Source organism: Ambystoma mexicanum, chromosome 6p (assembly GCF_040938575.1).
Source record: "Ambystoma mexicanum isolate Mex_15411 chromosome 6p, UKY_AmexF1_1, whole genome shotgun sequence".
Lineage (NCBI taxonomy): Eukaryota > Metazoa > Chordata > Amphibia > Caudata > Ambystomatidae > Ambystoma > Ambystoma mexicanum.
In genome coordinates this window covers 148314963-148337593 of record NC_090935.1, presented here as the reverse complement: position 1 = coordinate 148337593, position 22631 = coordinate 148314963, and the positions used below count along the sequence as shown (strand labels likewise).

General features: G+C 44.8%; 1 long non-coding RNA gene across 1 annotated transcript in view; it reads right to left on the bottom strand.

Moving 5' to 3' along the window:
* The window catches only part of LOC138511285 (uncharacterized), a 57690-nt gene extending 39539 nt beyond the window's left edge, over window positions 1-18151 (bottom strand). The window contains exons 1-2 of the long non-coding RNA XR_011280600.1: window positions 18040-18151; window positions 17529-17643 (exon numbers count right to left, since the gene is read on the bottom strand). This is a non-coding gene — a long non-coding RNA (uncharacterized lncRNA). The remainder of the gene's footprint in view (window positions 1-17528; window positions 17644-18039) is intronic.
* Between the last annotated feature and the right edge of the window lie 4480 nt (window positions 18152-22631).

The following is a 22631-nucleotide window of genomic DNA, read 5'->3' as shown; positions in this document are numbered from 1 at the left end:
TGGGGTGTGTGCAGGGGTTGGTGTCAGTGGGCGTGGTGTTTGTACTGGTGTCGGTGTTAGTGGATCTGGCGTTTTCCTCGTTGCCTCCCTTACCTGTGTTTCTCCTGCGTTTACTTCTCCCCTCCTTTTGCACGCCCATGGTGACTCGCAGTTAGTGCGCGTTATGTATAGTTTGTCTAAACTCTCCCTATTGCCATCCTTTCCACTTGTGTTCGAACCTTCCTCTTCCGCGCTGCAAAATCCATCAGGAAATGACAATCCCCACTCTTTGCATTTTCCCCCCACTGTTACCGTCCTTAAATCTATTAAGTCCACCTCTTTGTGCTTACCTCCTTTAACAGCTGCCCGCTGTGTTGACGTTGTTGCCACCTCCAATTCCTGGCGTGTGTACTTTTTAACTCTGTGTTCCACTCTCCTATCTCCTCTCTCCTCTTCCTTCTGTCCCACTACTTCACCGCCTATTTCTGCTTGTTTCCTGTGTAGTTCTTCAAATACCTCTGCACTTACCTTTGCTAATATCCTCTTTTCTTCTTCCTTTCTCCCCCATATTCACCCTTCCCTCTTTAATATGCTTTCTATTACTTTACCTTCTTCATACTTCTGGGCACTTTCAGATATTATCTTCTTTTTCCACAGTCCCATTTCCCTATCCTTCTCTTCCTCCTTCCTTCTCATCTCCCGTTGCTCCGCGCGTGACACCCTTTCTGCCATTGTTCTCATCCGCTCCTCTTTCTTCTTCCTCTCTTCCGTCTGTTCCTTCATCCTCATCTGCTCCTCAATATTCTCCTTCCTTTCCTTCTTCCTTTCTCGTGTTTCTTGCTCGAACTGTCTGATCAATGCGCCTCGTACTTCCCTTAATTCCTCCAACCTTTCCTCCAACATTTCTTCCTCTACCTGTGACAGTCGCCCTCCTCTTGTCTTACTCACCTCATGCCCTAGTCTGTGTGTGCGTGGTCCATTTCTACCGTTATTTCCTCTCCTCACTACGTCCTCTTCTTCTCCTGTTAGCGCCCCGGAGCTTTAGGAGCACCTGTGCTGCTATCCATTCATCTGGTCCTATGTTTGCAATGTTTCCCACAGTTCTCTTCCCGCCCCCCCATGCCTGCCTGTGCTGTGCTTGAGTCTACGAAGCCCATCGCCGCCACCCCCCTCTGGTATCTGTAGTGGCGTAGGGTGGAGGGCTGTACGCAGGGTTTGAGTACCCCTCAGCGGCTGTTAGTTGTTGTCTGACGGCTTCTCTTAAGTCTGTTACTGGGTACAAACCCCCTTCCTCAGTACCTTCGCCAGAGGCATATCTTCTGTCCCCTCCTTTTTCACCTTTGCTTCTGATACTGCAACCAATCCTTCTGTCTCTTTCTTGCCCTCTTCAGTGCACAGTGCGTTGTTGCGTGCCGTACCCACGCCCCCTCCATTCTCCTTCTCCTCTTCTACCTCCTTCTCTTCCTTCCTCCCTTATCTCCTCACCTGAAAACATACCCATTTACCCGGGTCTGGCGCCCTGGAACATTTTCCATAAGTTGAACATTTCTATATGGAGAGCTAATTTCTTTCCTTTGCAGGTGTTGTGTATGTATGCCAACAGTGAATGCTGGGTATATGAATCAAGCTGCCGTTAGGCGGCCACGGTGTTCGAATTTTGTTGTCTGTCCCTTGTGTCCAGTCAATGCTGTACTTTATAATGTTCTCCCTGTGTGGTGATAGTGATGTGCAAATGTGCTGGAGGGGTGTAGTTAAAGCGCTTCCTCTCACCCCGAACCCAACACCTGCCCCCGACCCATAGTACGTAGCCATATTACAATTTGCTTTTTCTTGATGTCAACCTTTTTTACCTGTCCCCATAAGTTGGGGACTTCCGACTGTCCGCTGAAAAGTAATACAATCGCAAGTGTACAGTTCCTCCTCTTTTGTTCTTCGTTTCCCTTGATGTGACAACTATGGCCCCCTTTCGGCCGCGGCGCACGAAGCCCCTTGCAGCTGCGTGCCCTGTGTGGCGTGCTTTGGAGCCGCCCCACTTTCCTTTCTCGTCAAACCACTCCCTCCCCTTTCTCAATCCCCCTTGTCGAGCGTGACCAGCGTTCTCTGTGCGCGGCCTCCTCTCCTCTTTTCGCCCCTCCCTTATCGAGTGCGGCCGGCGTTCTCCGTGCATGGTCGCCTCTCCTCTTCTGTCCCGCCCCTTTCTCGTCTCCTGTCCCCCAACCACCCCTGGATTGACACGAAATTGTCGCAGTGACCTATACAAGCCCTATGGGTTACGTCACCAACTTCTATAAGCTATTACCGGTATGAGAAATTGCACTTCTGTCCCCCGTTAACCCCACAGCTGTCTTCTCACCTCCTCTGGAGCAAGGTAATTGACAATCAATTTACTTAATATAATCGGTCTGCGCACGCTGCGTCGCCTTGCGTGTGATACGCCCCCACTACTGAGGAACTTAACCAGCCAATTATCTTCCGCAATTGGTAACCAAACTAGCTACCTCCTGCAGGAACACGTCATCTACCTAATAAGCTACAACACTCAATTAGTAGGGATCCTCATCTATTCATTGATCTATAACATCAATTCATAGGAAAGCCACATGTCCCCATACAGGTGCCTGCGATCTAGACAAATCAGTGCCTTCTAACAACCACACGTGGTAGCTTTAAGCTCTACCCAATCAACTCGTGGCATGGTAGAAGATGGCCCTCGTGCCTGTCTCACTACCGCTCACCCATCTATCACCACTTATTAATCAAATCTTCTGCAACACACTGTAAACACTTCCCGCCACCCTCGTTACACTTCCTCCCCCCTCCCACACAACATTACATTGCTGGTTGGGCGTGTCATACTCACCAAGTCCTCGTGAGCCGGGGCTGCTCGACCGCGTGCACCCCTCCAAAGCAGCTCGCCACCTCCCCTCGTCTGGACCACGTCTGGACACATGCCAACCGCGGGCGGGCTGGGGAGGCCCCAACTCCTACCGCGTCCCAAAAGGAGTATGAGACACACCCAAGAGCAAAGTAATTACTGCTGTTTATTAGAGTAACGGCGGGGATACGCTCAGACCGTATGCATCCGGAGAGGCTCTCTCAGCATCAGTGGGCTTCCAGGCCCTTTTTACAGCAGTATAACGCGCTACTCGCGTCACCTGGGAAAATCATCACAAAACCTAACGCCACTTCCGGTTGGCTCCCCGAGTGTTAGGGTTAGTATAGATAACTATGGGAGGAAATATTAGTGGATGAGGACGGGTCAGGTGGTACACTTGGGCTGTCCCTAACAATTGCTACAAAAAATGTGTTACAAGGGGACACTTGGTGATTGGCTAACTAAGATGGCGTCCGTGATGAGCCCCCAAGCCTGGGACCATCGCCATTCCCAGCTTGCTGTGTCCCTGGTGCTTGCAACAATGTGCAACTATGTGTTAGTGGTGGACAATGGACAGGTCTGACTAATGGCTGGTGTGCATGTCTTTCCCATCGCCTTAGGTGTCCATCTTGCTGCTTCGTTGTTGCAGATTGTGTCCCAGCCATGGGACCCTGGCGACTTCTTTGTCTCGTGAGCTTGGCATCCTGTCAGGTCGGCTTGGTCACGTGTGGAGAGACCGTAGCTGGAGCAGAATTATGAGCATTAGATTTGTGTTTTTCGGCTCTGAGGGATTGGCACCGGCAGGTATAACCTTGGCGCTGGGAGCACGGCCTGTGGGTTGCAACATCGCAGCCTTGGCTGTAAGATCTCGTTGGGGGCTCGTTCTGCATGGTCAGCGCTTTGCTTTTCGTCTTGGGAGGATTTTCTTCTGCGAGGCTCCTGTCTGGGGACTCTTGCTTGTGGCCTACTTGGGCCTAGTTTCTGGGTTGCGGTACATAACCCATAATATGGGGGTCGTGGGGCAGCGAGAACGCATCAGCAAGCATATACACGAGCTCTTCAGGCGTCTTGCGTTTCTGCGGTGCTGTAGAAGGCCTATGTGAAAAATAACAACGATGCATGTCTGTGGGTGTGTCAGTCACCTACGTCATAGCACTGAGTAGGTTCTTCCTGTCGGTTGGTGTGTGAGTGACCAGTGTGCATGGTGGCACGTGTGTTCTTGTCTGTTGGCTATGTCGTCATGGCATCTCTAACAATGGCGATGTTTTGTGGTTGCAGTCTAATCGAGCTGGTCTATCGCACAGGCGTCGGTTTGACCATGGCATACTAGTAGGCATGCTCCTCGTATGTGTATGCCTTTAAACAGGATACTTTGTCATCTGGTAAGGAAGGGAATTGGTCGAACTCTTCGTGTGGGGGGTGCTTCAGCTGTGATCCCCTAGGCCATGGTCTGGATGAGACTGGGGGGAGGGTATTATCCCATTCTCCCACTTCAGTACCTCAAGGTTCTTGTGTTTCACCCACTCTCTATAATGCATTTACTAAACCTTTATTTGACAAACTTGACAATATGAGTATCACGTATACCAATTATGCGGACGATACTCAGATTCTCATACCAATTACTGGTTGTTATGATACTGATTCTAAAAATCTAAACAAAATTTACCTTGCAATCCAAGCCTGGATGGCTAGCAATGAATTATGGCTCAATGATGATAAGACAGAGCTTATCATAATCGGCAATAGAACAAAACTCAATAACCTCCCCCAACAGCACAAATCGTTCACCATTGATGCCAATTCTATCCCAGCAGCCAGCGAAATAAAAACCCTTGGAGTCTATATCGACACTGAGCTTACGCTAAACAGGCAAATCAATGCTGTGGTCTCTTCAGCCACATACACAGTCAAACTGGTAAGAGCCAGCCGCCCCTTTCTTTCCCCTGAAAACTCACATTGGCAAGAGCACTCATACTGTCTAGGATTGATTACTGCAATTCTCTCCTTGCCGGACCCAGTATCAGAAACATTAAAACGTTACAAATACTACAAAATAATGCCATAAGAGCTGCCCTAAATATCCCAAGACACAACCATATCTCTTCCACTAGAAGATTCATTGGCTTCCTGTCCAGGGCAGAATCAATTTCAAAATCCTAACGATGACTCACAAATGTATCGCGAAGAAGGCGCCCAACAGACTAACCCGGACTGCTTACACCAACCTGCTAGATTCAGGAGGCAGAAAGCAGGAGGTTCTAGTTTTCCAGTAATAGCTCCCAAGATGTGGAATACCCTTCCACACCACCTGAGAAGTGACACTTCATTTTGGTAATTCAGAAAAAAGTAAAAAAACTCTCCTCTTCAGATGTGACCCTCAGCAATAGCCTATTGCAACCATATACCTAGTATAAGGTTGACCTCCAACAACACTGAAAAAGGTAATTTAGTATTGGTCTGCCATGTACATCTTGTAAATATTTTATTTCATTCTTATTCAATGTATTTTCTGTACTGAAGAATTGTAAACCTGCTGATTGAAGAATTGTAAACACGCAACCATATTCTTAAGCGTTAACGACAAAATGACTACGCTAGCGCCTGGATGCCTATGGGCTAGGTGCGCTTTACAAATACATAAATAAATGAATAAATATAAATCAAGTAACTGAAGGCACACTTTAGGACATTTTATAAGCACATTTATTGCTGCAAGGAAGCCATTAATTCTCATCAGACTGCTTAAAAATAGCAGTGGGAGATCAAAGATTGATGTTACTGCCGTTTGAGAAAACGAGTTCAAAGACATTCCAGGGGGAGGATGTGTGTTTTGATGGGCAGGGGGCGGTTGTGAGCATAAATGGTCATTGGGTCCCCCAACCCACCCTAGCCAGAAAACACTGGGGCATTACAACTCCGGCGGTCCGTAAAGACAGGCGCTGGAAAATGTAAATAACCTTTGCCATTGAGTCCCATAGAAATGGGGAGCATGGATGCATCGGCACCGTGTGCAACAGTGCCTGTGCTTCATGAAAGGCAGCGGGCAGGTGCCGTTCCACCCGCCAGGTCTGAGTCTGGCGGGTGGGACGGCACCCGCCCGCATACTCGTAGTGTGTCGGTCAGGTAACAACGGTGCCAGAATGCTCAGACCGGAAAACTCGTAAAGAGGCCCACTGCCCTTCCACTGAGAAATGCCTTTAAGTTACTCCTGGAAATTGACATAAAACAACCAATGAAGCCAGACACCCACCTTCAAACCAGCACATAGCTTTCAATACACAAGAGAGGCAACACAAAATATACAAATCATGCAGATAATCAATGTAAAAGGACAGCTAGTATGGTATAAGCACACTGCCAAATATTGTGAAAGTTCAATAGCAAACTGGGATGAAGTTAAAAACATTCACTAAATCAGCACTATTTCCCTGTGAGATTAGATAAGGGAATTGCAAAAAGAATTCGTTTTTTAGAAAATCAGTTATTGGAACAAAAATGGTAAGTTTGATCAGCGTAGCATAGACGACAGGGTCAACCTTGTCTTTTCCTCCTCCCCATTCCTTTCCTGCTTGAACCCTGTTACCCTCTACTGAACCGACCACGCCACAATCCATCTTCGAATATCATACACACAGCTGCCCCACAAAGGCCAGGCTAAATGCCCTGTTCCTTCAAGAAAATCCAGCGAGAAATAATAATAATAATAATAATAATAATAATAATAATAATAGGAAAGTCCACAGCATTCCCACCAAAGGGAATACCTCAGCCCTTCCAGATACATTTAACTACTTCACCAAAGAACTAGAGGAGAACCACGTGCTTCATAAGGCAAGTCAAACTAAAGGCACCCTGGTATACACCCGAACACACTTCCAATAAATACTTAATCAGACACCTTAAAAAGCAATGTTGCAAGGACCACAGCCAAGAGGATCTCTCATCCTTCGAATCTCTGTGCTCTCAATGCAGAAACATGATCTCCAAGACAAAACTGATTGATTACACCCCCAGCATGGAGACAGCCTCTAACAGTAGCAACGCCTTACTCAAAGTAATCAAGCACTTCTCTAAGCCCTCACCTGTTTCCAGCGTGCCGGCTTCACAAGTGTAATGAGACAGAACCAACACCTTTCTCATTAACACAATTGCTAAGTTCAGAGACAACATTGATTCCTCAAAACCAGACAAAGTCACGTTATCCATTCCCCTCAGAGCACAGCCCTCCTGAACCAACTTCACCCTCGCCCTCTTAAGGATGATTTCTCTGACACACTTGCTTCACTTAAACCTACCACTTACTCATAAGCCCAGCACACACTCCTCAGTATTGTGACTGACTCACTCAGTGAAGGTTCATTCCCAGACACATGGAAGTCAAATCTCATATGCCAAAACCCTTGCTTGACCTAGGGTTGTTGCTGTGGTGGAAAAAATGACCATACACGATTCCCGTGGCTTGGTGAATAATGTATTCGTAAAAAAGAAAGAACAGGACAAAAACGAACCATTGGCAGTACAAGACTTTGGCGCAAGTGAGAACACCCCCACCCCTCCATGCACAGCTCTCTTATACCTAAAGGAATCACACTGAAACAATGTTGCTAGCAGGGAACAAAGCCCCACTGTACAAGCCTTTGACACCAGCGTTGTTCTTTCATGTTAGTTACTGTTATCAGGGAGGACAGCATACCGTAATACATTTAGTGAAGGTGAATATACTCCTTAAAGATTCACACACGCTCTGATGCAGGTGAGAATGCTTGTAATATGATGACTGCGAACACTGCTTTTACCAAAAAAGCAGGTGCCTAAAACACGCTTACATATGCCAAAAAATAAATGCATGCGAGGGTGCTGAGTTAGAAGACAGACACAGGATTATTTGTTCACTGAATTCACTTTTATTCAAAGTAAAAAAGTGGGGAATTGGAAAAATGCCTTGCTGACCCTAATGCTAAGAGGAGTCTCCCTGCCTCAACAAAACTAGCTGATGCCTTTGCCAGAATGTCCAAAATAAATGTTCTCCATCCGGTGTCCAAAACCTAATCCGTCCCTCACACTTTAAATTCCACAATGTGTGAAAAAGGGAAAAGATGTCTCTTGGCTCGTTCTCTGCAACCTTTCAGCTCCAAAAGAAAATTCAGAAGGAAAGTTCCCAAGAGTGTTACTCCTCTTTAATTAACTTTAGGCCAACTCACAGCCTTGGTTTACTGTCCTACCAAGATCTGTGGGAACCTATTATTTACATAGGTTCTCTTGATGGCTTGGGATCTTTTCCGGGTATCACACGGACTCACAGCCTTGGTGTCATCTCCTGCCAAGGTTTATGCGTCCTTCTGTGATGTTTATCTTAAGGTCTCCTGTTGTTAGTTGTTTAGGCCGTCCTAAGGGTTATGTGGTGTGATAGTGCTTTGGGCCTGTAATGTTCTTGGGGTTTTATAACAACTTTTCCACCCCATGCCAACCTTGTTATTGCCCCAATGCAATGTAATAACCCATCTACCCATGTGGTACCTTATCAGCTGGTTCTGCAGCACGGCTCACTTCAAAGTTGTTGTAACTGGTGCCAGCAGGCTTGCAGGGATGCAGTTGCTCATTCTTTATACCACTAGGTTTCTTGTAGCAACTGTTCTTTATTTGTGTGGCTTCTGTTTGTCTCACAGCCTTGGTGTACTCTCCTGCCAAGGTATGTGCACTTTTATCTCCCAAGTATACTTGGTTCACTAACCTGCCAAGTATTTCTTCTTTTGTTTTGTGTTGGTTTCAAAGTTCAATGTTTTCATGGAATCAAAACACTAGATCGGGGGAAGAGTGGTGCTATGAACAGGTACACATTCTCCATATGTTGCCTGTTAGTTCCTGTGCAAGCTTCATGAAGCCGATTGTCCTTCTCTGACGTGTCTCTGTTGCCTCAGAAGCTGCAAGGCTCCAGAGTCTGCTTTTTTCTGGTGAATCCTCCTGCTGCAGCCACACACTTCGCCTGGGCTTTCCCTGCTTCACTGCAGGGTGCCTACCGTCAATAGCAGTGAACGAATGCCAGGGACTGCAGGGCTCCCCTTGGCATTCCACGTTATGGCTCCACAGCAGCTTCGGTCTTCTTTCATTAACGAGTGTCCGAGTTTTACCTCCCATTTGCTGTATGTCCTGTTAGACTAATTCTGCTGACGGACTTCCTCTGCGTATCGTCTACAGTCTCCTGTTTCTTTTCCTGACGCCCAATAGGTCAGCATTTTTCTTTCCTTGGTGGTCTGACGCTTCTGTCACCATGCCCCTCTACTGTGCCTCCAATTCCAACTGCCTCTACTGCTCCATCCACTTGTCTGCAGCAGTGTTCCCTCCTCCATTATTATCTCATGTTTGGCAACAGAGAAAAGACTAGACCACTGGTTCCCGTTCTCCAATCTGACCTTTCCATCCCCAAGGAACCTCATCATCCCAGTTGTAAGATAGTTATTTTTTCACTTGATCTCCTCTGTTCTTCTTTCTCACAGTACCAGTTATATAGGTAGATGGTTTTGTTTTACAAAAATACATGAGAATTTAACATAGGGGAAGCCATGGGAATTTTTAGGAAACTCCTTGGGTTGGGTAAGGGAGCAGGATTTTCACTTCTATGTAAAGGGACAAGAATCTCTTACTCTTCACATGCTTCTGAAGTGAGAGATCTGAAGGTGGGCTTTTCTACACGCTCAGTGAAGAGTGTTCATTGCAAAGAGATGCACAGTAAAATCTAAAGCCTCACACAAGCAAGAAACTTTTATTTAAGCGTGGCAGTTTGCAGCATCCCCTTAACATTATATAATGCAGTGATGTGCTAGAGGAGTTCATGCATTTTCAATTCTCACATTGTCCCCCACAGTCTACTCGTATGAGTCCTTCACTCCAGTCTCATTACAAACATTTCTAAGGCTATCCCGGCATATCAAAGCAAATTATGTCTTCAGTAGCATGGCAGTAAAGCACTTGGGCAGTTTGATAAACTTCTGAACAGGTATTGCACAGCCGATAATAGAGGCACTTAAATACAATTCACAGACAGGAGAGACTTCGAATTAAGAGTAGGACTATAGGTCAAATCTGACCAATAATTGCACTGAGGGGTCCCAATAGACCTACAATCCAATACCCAAATGTTCTGAAGGCCTCCGGACTGGGGTGAAGGAATGTGGGTACCAAGGTCAGCTATATTGCTTGAGTAACTTGCTATGAATGTACAGCACTTGCTCTTCACAATTGCGCCGGCGCCTCCTTGTGAAGTCAGAACAATGTGTAGAGCCATACGATTTTGAAGCACCAAAGTTCAGATGGATAGTTCTTGAGATAATAGAGTCATGGAGGACACAGTAGGATTTGCAATATTTCCTACTAACCTTGACAATTGGGTCAGATGGTCTCTATTTATCTTAATCCCAAGGGCTAACGTAGGATTCCCACAACAAAGTGTTCCCAAGCGGTGCTTCTCTTAAAACGGGACTGAGTGCGAAATGTAGAAGTATAACACACTGTGGGACGAATATAGCCATGTAACAACTCCCTCCCCAATTAATGGGTAACCAGGGAAAAGCTTTGTTGCCATAGCTTAAATAAGTTCCAGAATATGTAGCGTACCTGGACTAGGACAAACAAAAAATATGTTCAAAGGAAAATTTAACTTTATTGATCACTGAACTAGACTTGCTGGACAGGTGATAATGACATTTGATAGTTCCCATGAAGAGTGGATCTGGATTGTGTGAGGCAGGCAATCTATCAAGAAAGACTCAAAGATAATTGTTTCAAAACCTTTATTTGCCAAAGTTCCTGGGTCGTTGCAATGCCTAAGTGGCCCTAAAACTAAAGGGATGGTTTCCCTAACTGATGTTTCTAGGGGCCGTCATAGTCTGGAAGTCCAAAGCAAAAATCTGTATGTGTCTAAATCTATGCTTGCCCTCAATCTTTGACAAAAAGTGTTACGAAGTATTTTGAAAGCAAAAGGTGGTGGTTCAACAAATATGGGAAATCCAGGATTGGTTTCAGATATTATTATTATTATTATTAGATAGGTGTAGTTTGGCCAGCTTCAAACGAATAGCTCAATCAAAAGGAACTGTTCATAGGTCCTCCTTCATAGTTCAAACAATGGCAATGGGCCTCATTACGAGGAGGGCGGTAAGGGGTTAACGGCGCCAGAGCCGTTAACTCCTTACCACCCCATTATGAGGACCGCTCGCGGGACCCGCTCAGGACGCCTGGTTTTACCAGATGTCCTTAGCGGGTCCCGAGAGCGGCCCAGCATGCTAACAACGGGCCCGTCATTAACGGGCCCGTTGTTAGCATACTCCCCATTCCCTTGAGCACCAAGGTCGGAATGGCCCTGTATTTCCCCATTCAGGCAACCCGGACCCGCACCCGAGTTTGGAGGCAGCCATACCCTTATTAAGGGCATGGACACCTCCAAACTCGTAATGATTCCCAATGTCTTTAATGCTTTGGGGTTCCCTTTGCGAGGCTTTAGTGCCTCCAATTTCAAAACATTACCAAAAAGAAAACACAGTTCTTTTTTTAAGTGTCTATGGCTCCCCTTCCCCAAGTTTCAATTCCTTCAGTAACACCAAATAATCAAGATTCCACTTTGATAAGCCTCTTAGGGATCCCTTCTCCAAGTTTAGGCCACTTCCAAGTTCAGATACAAGTTCAGCTCTTAGGCCTCTCGAGGTTCTGTTCCCCAAGCTCAGGCATCTTCGCAGTTCAAACACAAGTTCAGCTCTTAGGCCTCTCAGGGTTCCCATCCCCAGGCTCAGGCCCCTCTTAAATTTCAAAACACGATTTTTGGTTTGTAAGGATGTACCTTTCTTACAGTTCTTTCAAAGGGTAGCGTCAGAGCCTCGCTCAGATTGTGCTCTCGTGCTCCGCCTTTTATCCGTGTGGGGAAGCTTAATGAAAGTCAATCATGTGTGATGGTCAGTAATTGCCTGACCTTGCCTGACCAGTGTATTTGGACACGTCAGGTATACGGCTCGGGTGTAAGTCTGTTTTCTCTCATAGTGGGCAGTCCATGTGAAAGTGTTTATGTTGTAAAAGGGGGCGGGGGTACAGTTTTCTAAATATCCAACCTGGTAGGATGGGGTAAATGTGGTACAGGGAAGGAGATACTGCGTCTCACCATCTGGTTTTCCACTCCCTGAACACCCCTCCCCCAGGTGATCCTCCTCCCGCACTTGTCCACCCCTAGGAACTGAATCCAAAAGCGATGGCCGTGTCCTGGCCACCTGGATGACACATCCCAGGGGACTAGTGGATGACATACCTTCTGGTTTCTCACACATCATGGAGGACAGCATATCGTAATACATTTAACAAAGGTGAATATACTCCTTAAAGATTCACACATGCTCTGAGGCAGGCGAGAATGTGTGTAATACTCTGTCTGCTAATTCCACTTTAGAGAAGAAAGTGGAAGCCTAAAACGCGTTTACATATGCCAAAAAGGGAAGCACGTCAGAAGTGAGGGATGTGAAGACGAGCATTCCTACACGCTGGGCGAAGAGCCTTCATTGCAATGATGCGTGCAGTAAAATCTAAAGCCTCGCCTTGCACATGCAAGAAACAGGCCGTTTATTTATTTATTTATTTATTTATTTATTCAGATTTGTAGAGCGCACGTCAGCCCGGGGGCATCGTGGCGCTTGTTATAGACAATGTCTTTGTTACATAGGTTACAATATTTGCAAACAAATACAATATTTACAGTAGACATGTACACATTAGCAATGCAGTATATTTACAAGGATTTAAGAGAGTTGCCTATTATTTTGCACGGAATGCGGTTTTCAGTTTCCTGCGAAAAATAGGGAGGGAGTTTTCGTCTCTGATGTCTGCCGGAAGAGCATTCCAGGTCTTGGCTGCAATGTAGGGGAAACTAAGACCTCCGGCTTTGGCTTTTTTGATGCGTGGGATGCAGACTAGGTTGGTGTATTGCGTCCTGGTGGGACGGGAGGAGGATGGTTTGAGGATGGTTTGAGGATGGTTTCTCATAGATAGGACGGGGCGGAGAGGGAGGGGGAGAGGCATTTGTGAGTGAGTGTGAGGATTTTGAGAGAGATCCGCTCTTTGATCGGGAGCCAGTGGGCCGAGTGTCTGACATGAGTGATATGAGTTTGCAGCATCTGCTCAACATTATATAATGAATTGATGTGTAACAGAAGCACATACAATGTTCAATTCGCAAACGTTCCCCCACATAGCCAACTACAGGCTCATCATGAGGCTCCCTTTCATTCGGAAGCTTATTGAGAAACTAGTTGTGACCCAACTACTTGTGAAAAATCAGCCAGCTTGTCCTTTTCCACGATTACCCGTCTCGGAAGGTGTATATGTCCAGCTATAAGGGGGGTGCAAGGGAGGTGGCAATGATGGATGAAGTGCTAGAGTGGAGGCAGAGAAAGTAAGGGATGGACGCAAAGGGAAAATGTTAGTAGGCAGATGAGAGGCAGGTTAAGAGGGTAACTAGGAGTCGAGGAGGTAGGCTTTTTTAAGTGGTTTTTAGCAGGAACGATAGCTCAGGATTTCTCCTTTTTATCCTGGTTTGCTGCAGGACCCATAAGTTATAGTACCAGTAAGTTCTTCTACTGCCAGTAAAGGTGTCATAGAACACCTGCATGTGTGCCACTGCCGTGTGTCGACAACCCAGGAGTACCAGGCTGTCTAACGCAGCTAGACAACTTCACACCCCAATTCTTCTCTTACAAAAACACAAAGGTTCATCGTCGACAGTGACCTGCATTTCACAACTCATGTAGTTAAGAAAACACTGTACAATCCACTCGGTAGCAACTAACTCTGGTATGAAAAAAAAGCGTAACTGGCAAAAGCAGACTTGGGAACAAGAGTCCATGTTCTGCTCCTTCCAACCCTAGATGTTTGTAATGCACCCCTGGTTCTCACGCCCCAGGATGGTATCTTTCAGTCAGCAGAAGGTTGACGATTCTAAGGCCTAAGAGAATACAGCAGCATCATATACACCCTCAAACATGGACAGTGGCTGCGCCTTTCTTGGCTCGCTGCATCCTTTTCAAGGCACAGACACCCAGGCCACCATCTTGTTTTGCAGAGAAACTCACCATATCAGGAAGGCAGCACAAGAAGCCGCAACATGGCCGGACTTCAAATGCACCAATGAAAAGAGCACAGGGCTGAAGATTTGTAACAATGCATTTCACGCAGCTGAATATTGCTCCTGTTCAGTAAGGAATGTAAGAGCCATTTTTTAAAGGAAAGCCTCTTGCTGCACAGATAACTCACTCCTTCAATTCCAAACCCTATTGAAATGCCTGTGAGCCTAAACCAGTTCCCTCGGATTTCTCCCTCTCCAGTTATAAATCATGACTTTATTATCTTGAAGCTTAGAATATTTCTGTGTTGCTCGCTGGCTGGGTTTGTGCTAAACAATAGCAACAAATATGATAATTTGATTTTCATTAATCAAATTATTTTCTTGATTAATGAGTTCTTTGTAATGAATCATTTTTATAAATAATCAATACATGACATCATACATTCTTGATTTTAAAAGTATGTTTAAATAGTTGCTTCAACGTATAAGAACATTTTGTAACAAGTCAATCAGTTTATCCTTTGAACAGGGAGCACATTTTGAAGGCTTCAATAAATACGTTCTCGTCTCCACCTTTCTTGTTGTAATCCCTAAAGGGCCAATTTGCATCTTTCCTATGTACACTTTACAATCTTTTAGTTATAAGCAAGGTATGCAAACTTCATCTTCAACAATACAGCAACATGTGTCACAGATAGCTTGAAATTCAATGACGTGGACAATTATAGATTGCTGATAATATTTGGTGTCCAGTCAACTCGTCGAAAAAAAACTGGTCGACTGCAATTTGGTCGACGCAATTTGGTCAAAAACCAAATGGTCGAATTTTTTTTTTATTTATATATTTATTTTTTGGGTTTTCGTTTAGTTAAAAAAGGGGTTTTTAGAGAAAAAAAGGGGGTTGGGGGGGACCCCCCCAAAAAAAAAAAAAAAAGGGTTAAAATAAAAAATAAAAAAATTTCGACCATTTGGTTTTCGACCAAATTGGTTCGACCATTTGTCTGGTCGACCAATTTTTTTCGACCAAATGTCTGGCAACCATAATATTTATAATATTTCTTCATCTTAAACCTTTAAGGGTGTTGTGACAAAGCCTCGGTCCTACGGGCAAAATGGTGTCGTTGGATCAGTTTTATCCAGTCTTGGACTTTTCACCAAGAGCACTTTGCATGTTACTACTTGTAGCTTTAATTGTGTTCTGTTATAAGTACTAACCAAAAAGTACCCGTACTCCGCACGGGTTCTGTAGACAGTGATGACACCCTCATTAATTATTGAAAATCAATGATCCTGTAGGTCACTGTTTCCAGCCGCTTATTGGTTGATGTGCTTTGCTCTCTGAAGTTACGGGAAGATAGCTCAGGGCATCGTGCTCGCTTTGGAAGCAAGACAACACAGAGCGACACAGGTTTGATCCCCGGGTCCACACTTAGAAACCTCTGGGTATTAAGCGTGTTACAAATAACCTATCATACCATCATCATATCATACCAAGTAAACTGCACTGAGAATAGGCACATGTGGCTGGGTTACATACCTCGGACCAGACGTGGAGGGGAGGCGAGAGTTGGCGTGCTGCAGCATACTGGGACCTACTGTGTACTTGCCTCACCTGTCGCTGTACGCTCTTGGCACCTGCTGTCTCACGCTGACGTGGTGCTGTGTGTTACAGTGCAAACATCTCGCAAAAAGTGCATCCTAGGGCCTTCAAATGTGTTTTTTCCTTGGAGTGTTGTTTCTTGTGTTGAGATGCTTCTCCATCTGTCACCTTACCCTGGTGCAGTGCAGTGTGTTGTGGTGCATTGCAGTGAAAATATCTCGATAACAGTGCATCCTAGAGCCTTGAAACCTGGTTTTCAAGGTCCCTTATTCAGTTTTGAGTTTTTTATCTCTTGTCAACACGCTTAAAATGAGCTTTGTCCTGTCCTTCTACAACCACATAGATATTTCGCGGATTTCAGTCAACCGTGTCATGTGTTGAGGTGATGAAATCTGGGGATAGGGGTGGGGTGTGCAAACGTCATGTAGCCAGTAGTTAGGCATAAGAATACTATCATTAAATGTTGAAAATCAATGACCCTGTAGCTCCCTTTTCCGAGCCGCTTATTGTTGAATGTGTTTTGCACTCTGAAGTAAACTGCACTGAGAATGGGTGTGTGTGGCTGGCTTACATACCCTGGAGAAGACGTGGAGGGGAGGAGAGAGTTGGCGTGCTGAAGCATACTGGGATCATCTGTGTGCTCTCCCCACCAGTTGCCTCACCCTGGCGTGGTGCAGTGTGTTGTGGTGCAAATATCTCAGAAACTTGGCTATTGATGTCCCATAGGGTAAGATTTGTTCTTGGCGTTGAGACTCTTAAAATGAGCTTTAAATGGTCCTTCTACGATCACATTGATGTTTCACCAATTTCATGCCTTGTGGTGCAAATATCTCAGAAACAGTGCATCCAAGAGCCTTGGAATTTTGTTTTTGAGGTCCTGTTGGGTCCTCAAGTTTTGTTCCTTGCATCAAGCCACTTAAAATGGGAAGGGCCTGAAAAATCAGGGAACGGGGTGGGGTGTCCACATGTAACGTAGAAGAAATACATTACAGATTGACTACACCTCTCTAGAGGTCCTATATGTCACACAGGTTCGGGTGGAGGGGCCCTGTTTAGATAGTTAACAGGGTACACACCTTATTGGGGGCAGATATTGAAGCTAGATGCAATATTGCAAAACATTAATCTCTTTAATAATTTCTCCTAAAAACATATTAAAAAACATTACAAACATTTTCATCTGATGATCATCAATCATACCATTCAACCAACATGATCCTATTACAAAACAAGGGGTTCTATAGCTTAAATTTCCTTCCAGCATAACAGGTGTTATGAATGTGCATAAATGACATAGGAAAAAAGAATTTAGTTTTCCTTTTACGGTCGAAATATGTTTCTGCCCTAACAGATGTACCACCTATGTCAGCGGTGGTCAGTAAGGCAGGTATTGGGCCATCTTCAGGACAATGGTTACTTCTAGAAGATCAGTTTCGTTCCCCATTAACATTGATTGACAAATCTAAAAACATAAATATGCATATGTTAGTCTACCAAAGAGAATGTGCTCCCCAACATAACTGCCCATAAGGTGATGGCTAGTTCATATTCTCCTAGACATTAGCACTACACCCACCTGTGGTCCATAAACTGCGATTTGGACTTCTGAGATTGGACTACTGGCTGTAGCAATGATTTGGTATCCAGTGTCCCAGCTTCCTACATAAATGAGGGGAATAAACTAGTAAAAATGCTGTTTGTGGTTACAACATTTTAAGTAAATTAAATTGTCTGAAAGGTGTTGGACTTACGACAAAGCCACATGTATAATTGTGTCTCCTGGTTCAGTCTTAATTCTCTTGGGATGGACAGTCGTCCATTAATTGAGATATGGCTTAACTGCTAAATGTAGCGGTAGAAAGTTCTCCAATTCGGAATATTCTACTTGCATGTAAAAAGTGGACTAATTAATTGGGCATTTGTGATTCCATAATTTATGCATATGCGTATCTTATTAACAGAAAAGGGAAACTTACGGACAGAACACTTGTATAGTTGTCTCTTCTGTACCAGTCGCACTCTAATTGGGATTGACGACGTGAAAGTGAGCTATTCAAGACGTCACATCAGTAGGAACTTCTTTATTGAAGCCTGTTAAAAAGGCGAAAATCTTGATTTAGCTGTTTTATGTATTGTATTAATAAAGCTCTTTAATGCGTCTCCAAACAGCATTCATCTACTATGCAATCTAGAATTAATATTGTCTGACAAAAGATGTAGAATGTCTAAAATCTTTTTCATATTACTGCTGTTGCGCACAAATATTATATCCCCATTTACGAAAACCGGATGACAAATGCGCGAGCTCAATGGTGGTAACGGGGCTCTACTAAAACCGCATAGTGATGCCATGCATTAGTGTAGCCTGCTTTGCGTTATCTAATAGTCGAGCAGAATATGCCTGTAACCATTACACTCAGAGCGTATATTGCTCGACAATGTTGTATAACATTATGTTTAGAACGCGGGGCGCGATGTGGGGCTTACCTCTTAGCCTTTCGTGCTTTCGTCTATTTCATGCTTCCAACGCTCTGGCGTTGGACCGTGTTGTAAATCTTGCCGACAGCGGCTCGCACTCGGAACCAGTGTGTTTTTTGAAGAGTCACGTGATTCTCAATACCGTCATGTGACATTTGCCGTCCTTAATTATTTAAAGTTGTATTAAAATGTTGGAAAGTGTGTTTATTGACACTGCTTAAATCCACATATATTTTGTAAATGTGTGGACCATGTTGTATATATACATTTACCACCCGAAGAATACCATATTAATGGTACTATCTTATGCAATGAAAGAACAACTGTTAGAGACAGATTGCATCGCTCCAGAAAAATAGAGTTTATATTTCGGGGTGGAGCCCTGGTGAGGTTTGTTCCTAATTATACTTAGATATATTACCGTATTGAGCATGATAATCGTGCATCACTATATTCGGCCTAAATGCCCATATTACACGCTGTGGGTGCATTTCTTTTCCGTGTCTCTAGCATGATTACAGCGAGACAGATTAATGTGGGTACCAATTTGACGGAGAGATAGTGTAATGTAATGTAATGTAATGTAGCCAGTGACCTCCGGAGGGTTCTAACAGGTATTGTATGAGGAACAAACAAACAAACAGATTTTCGTTTTTATGTATACATATATAAATAGAGCGAGAGAGAGATATTATGGGAAGCAATTTCCAGAATGCAATACTCTGTTGGCTAAAAATGCATGTTATCAAAAATGAATATTCTGTTGGTAAGACCACTATGGTTGTCGGGCACAGTATAAATATTGCATAACATAACATATGCTGGGATGCAAGTACAGCATCCCAGCCAGGAAAACAGGAAAACAGGTACATGTTTCATGAGAAAATGGCGTTTTGTGAAACCAGTAGGCTAACCAAAGACTTAGAGCACACCTGCCCTCCCGAATGAGTGGTCAACCGATAGGAATTACAAGTAGGCACACATCTAGAACAAATAAATCCCTGAAATTAAGACTCAAGCGCAGTGCTCCAGTCACGTCATTACTGGGCACCTGGGGTTTGAAGGAAATAAGGGGGAGCCATGTCTGGAACATCCTGTGATTTGTGATATGAGGAGTAGAGGTGATGGTACTAAATTAAGAACAAGGTCAGGGAGGCAGCTTGTGTGTGCCGCAGCGTCAGATTTAATGAAAAGGCCTATTGTCTTATCAAAGCAAAGTTGGTCTACCTAGTTTACTTTGGTCACATCTGGAACACAGGGGAGCACATCACGTGACAGTCTCGATTTATTAATGTGTCTATATGTTGGAATAACCAATCCCGTACCTGGATCTAATAGTGATGATATAGGTGACCACATATTAGGGGAATGGGGTTAGATAGTCCGTGGTCAATCGATCCAGCACTATAGGAGGGCATTAGCATGTTCTATACGCGGTAGCCAATGAGGCTGGTGGGATAACATTGTAACCTATATAACTACATTCTTCAATTCCCCAGTATAAAAGATGTAACCTTGTGAGCTGTGAGGAGCTCTGTGTCAGTTCGGTTCTGCATGACCGTCTGACTCCACTTGCATGTAATACACTTTATTTTCCATTGCAGAGGTGCAGATATTATTTGACCTATTTGAGTATATTTATGGCTGTGTTTTTGGATTGCTATTTGGTGACCCTGACATGATTCCAGACTCTCAATGAAGTCGTGGATGAACAAGCCGTGCTTTCTGGGATACAGGGCCCATCTGCAGTGACCAGTCCCCTGTGCACCACTTGGAAGAGGTCCACAGGCACCGCGTTGCCGTAAGGCCTGTCTGCCTGTGGAGCGGGGCGCTGCTCCCAGATTGTGCAAGCTATTAATGGGAACCCTTATCAGGGGCACTCAGCAGAACGCATAGATGTTATGTTATTGTATGTTATATTATGTTAACTTATTAAGTGCTCATTCACCGGAGGGCATCATGGCGCTGAAGGAGAGGGGGTAGAGTCCGATACAGTCACAATTTCAACGCCTTCCTGAAAGTAAAATGATTTAGAGAATTTTTACGGGGAAGACTATTCCATAGACGAGCTGAGGCAACAGAGAAAGCTCACCCACCACTGCGGGAGCGATGAAATGAAGGAACAAGAGGTAGGCCTGCGACAGCAGAACGTAAAGGCTGCGTAGGAAGGTAACAGGTGAACTTGTCTCAGAAGTATTCAGCACCTTCGTCATTCAGGGCACGGTGTACCAAGCAGAGGTCCTTAAAAACAATGTGCTTTGTAACCTGCACCCAGTACAAAGAACGCAGCACAGGTGATATATGGGCCCTATAAGGGGAGCCAGTGGCAACCCGGGCAGCCATATTCTGAAGGCGTTGGAGCCACTATTTTAAGCCCTTAGGTTGGGAGAGATATAGTGAGTTGCCATAGTCCAAGCGGCTGAGCACAAGGGCAGCAACTACAGGAGGCTGTAAGTGAGAAGGTATCAGCAGGAGTATCTTCCTCAATATTATGAGATGAAAGTGCCCCGCTTTGCAGACAGCAGTGACTTGTGACTCCATGGGAAGTGAGGCAGAGACTATTACACCCAAATTCCTCACCTTATCAGCCAGGACAGGAAGAGAACGCAAAGAAGAAGGCCAAAAGGAGGACATCCAGAGTGAAGGATCAGGAGGATATCCACCACCAGCACCTCTGTCTTGTCTCCATTCAACTTCAACCAGTTGCGGTTCATCCATTCCCATGGACACCAGGCACCGCCGCAGGCACGACGACAACTCAGCTTGATCAAGATCGAAACGAATCAAGATCTGAGTGTTGTCGGCATATGAATAGCACCTGACGCCGCAGACAGGTCTAATAAAATAAGGGTCCAACCCCTCCTGCATCCATGTCATCATGAACTGAGACTAGGACACTCTCTGTCCCCCGCCTAGTCCTAAAGCCAGATTGGCCAGGATCAAAAAGCCCCATCGATTCCAAATAGGACAACAGCATCGGAGAAACCAGCGACTCAAGAAGTTTCGTAAGAAACGGAAACAGTGAGGGCGATAGTTCAAAGGCAGCAGAGGATCAATTGAAGGCTTCTTAAGTATGGGAATCACCATAGCAGCCTTAAATTCAGACGGGATATTGCTTGTCTGGCACGTGTTGTTGACCACACCAGTGATCTGACACAGCAGCTCAGGGGATATATCCTTCATCGCTGCAAAGGGAATAGCATCTAAAGGGGCCCCAGACTTAATACTCTGAATAGCGGTGAGTACCTCTGACTTCGTAAAAAACAGAAAGGAGGACCAGCCCTCTGAGGCTGTCTGACTCATAGGAGCCTGTGTTTCAGTCACAGTGTTAGATACAGTTGTTGTTGAAGCCCTCGCAATATTGGCACGTATCATCTCGATTTTTGTAATGAAAGATTGTGTCAATAAATCTCAAAAATCTTGAGTTGGGCTAACAGAGGGGGTCAGTCTAGCTGCGCATGAAAGAGATCTCACAACCAAAAAAAGCGATTTGCGTTGACACATCGATGATTCAATTTTCTGGGCGTAAAAGGTCTTTTTAGCTGACAAAATAGCTGCAGAGTAGGCTGCCGCAAATAATTTGTAACATAATCTAAGGCTTGGGTCATAGGTCATCCGCCACTTGCTTTCTGCCTGCCTCATATGAAACGTAGTGACCTAAGATTCTCTGAGAACCAAGGTTTTGAACAGAGTCTAGGAGGCTGGGTAAGCCATGAGACGGCTACTATATCAGCTGCTTCAAGCAGCAATTGGGAGAACCCTAATAAGGTGGATGCAGAAGCTTCTCAACCTTTACTTTTGACCGTTGAAATAATATTAGATAGGTCAACGGAGCTCCAGCACTGTTTCCATCTTTTCAAAGGCACTGTCTTTTGTTACATTTGAACCCCCTTAAGCAGACAACACACCAAATAATGGTCAGACCAAAGTATTGGCTCAACAGTAAAAGTGGTCAATAAACATTTGTTGGCCAGAACCAAGTCAAAATTGTTACCCAACTTGTGAGTAGCTTCCAAGACTAGTTGAACAAGACCTAAATCAGCCATGCTATCAAAAAAGGAGAAGCTAAGTGAAGGTTTGGGGTTTGTTAAATTTCAAATTAAAATCTGCCAACACAACAAGGTGAGAGAATTGGGTATGAAGGTCGGCCACAATATCCAGTAGGGGCTCAAAAAACCCAGTGTGTGACCCGGGAGGGCGATAGATGAGCAAAAAGTGGCATATAAAACAGGGAGATAGAACACAGCGAAACAGTAAAGCTTCTGTTGCCAGGGTGTGGGGGAAATCCAATTTAGAAACCTTTAAGGTGTTTTTGAAAATCACTGCCACCCTGCCTCCCATTTGCGAAATGGGACGGTCAACATGGATAATAACAAAATCATCCGGTATGGCTTGAATCAAGTAGCCGAAGACTCCTGCAACCATGTTTCTGTTAGAAAACTTAAGTCAGGTTGACGACAAGATAATAACTGGTAAATATTGGCCACATGGGCTGGTAGGGAACGCGCGTTGAGAAGCAACAATCTTAGGTCAAATGTTTCCAGAGATTACAATGGTGGCGGTTGGGCATCTATGAGTAGACCGGGTGCAGGAGAATCATA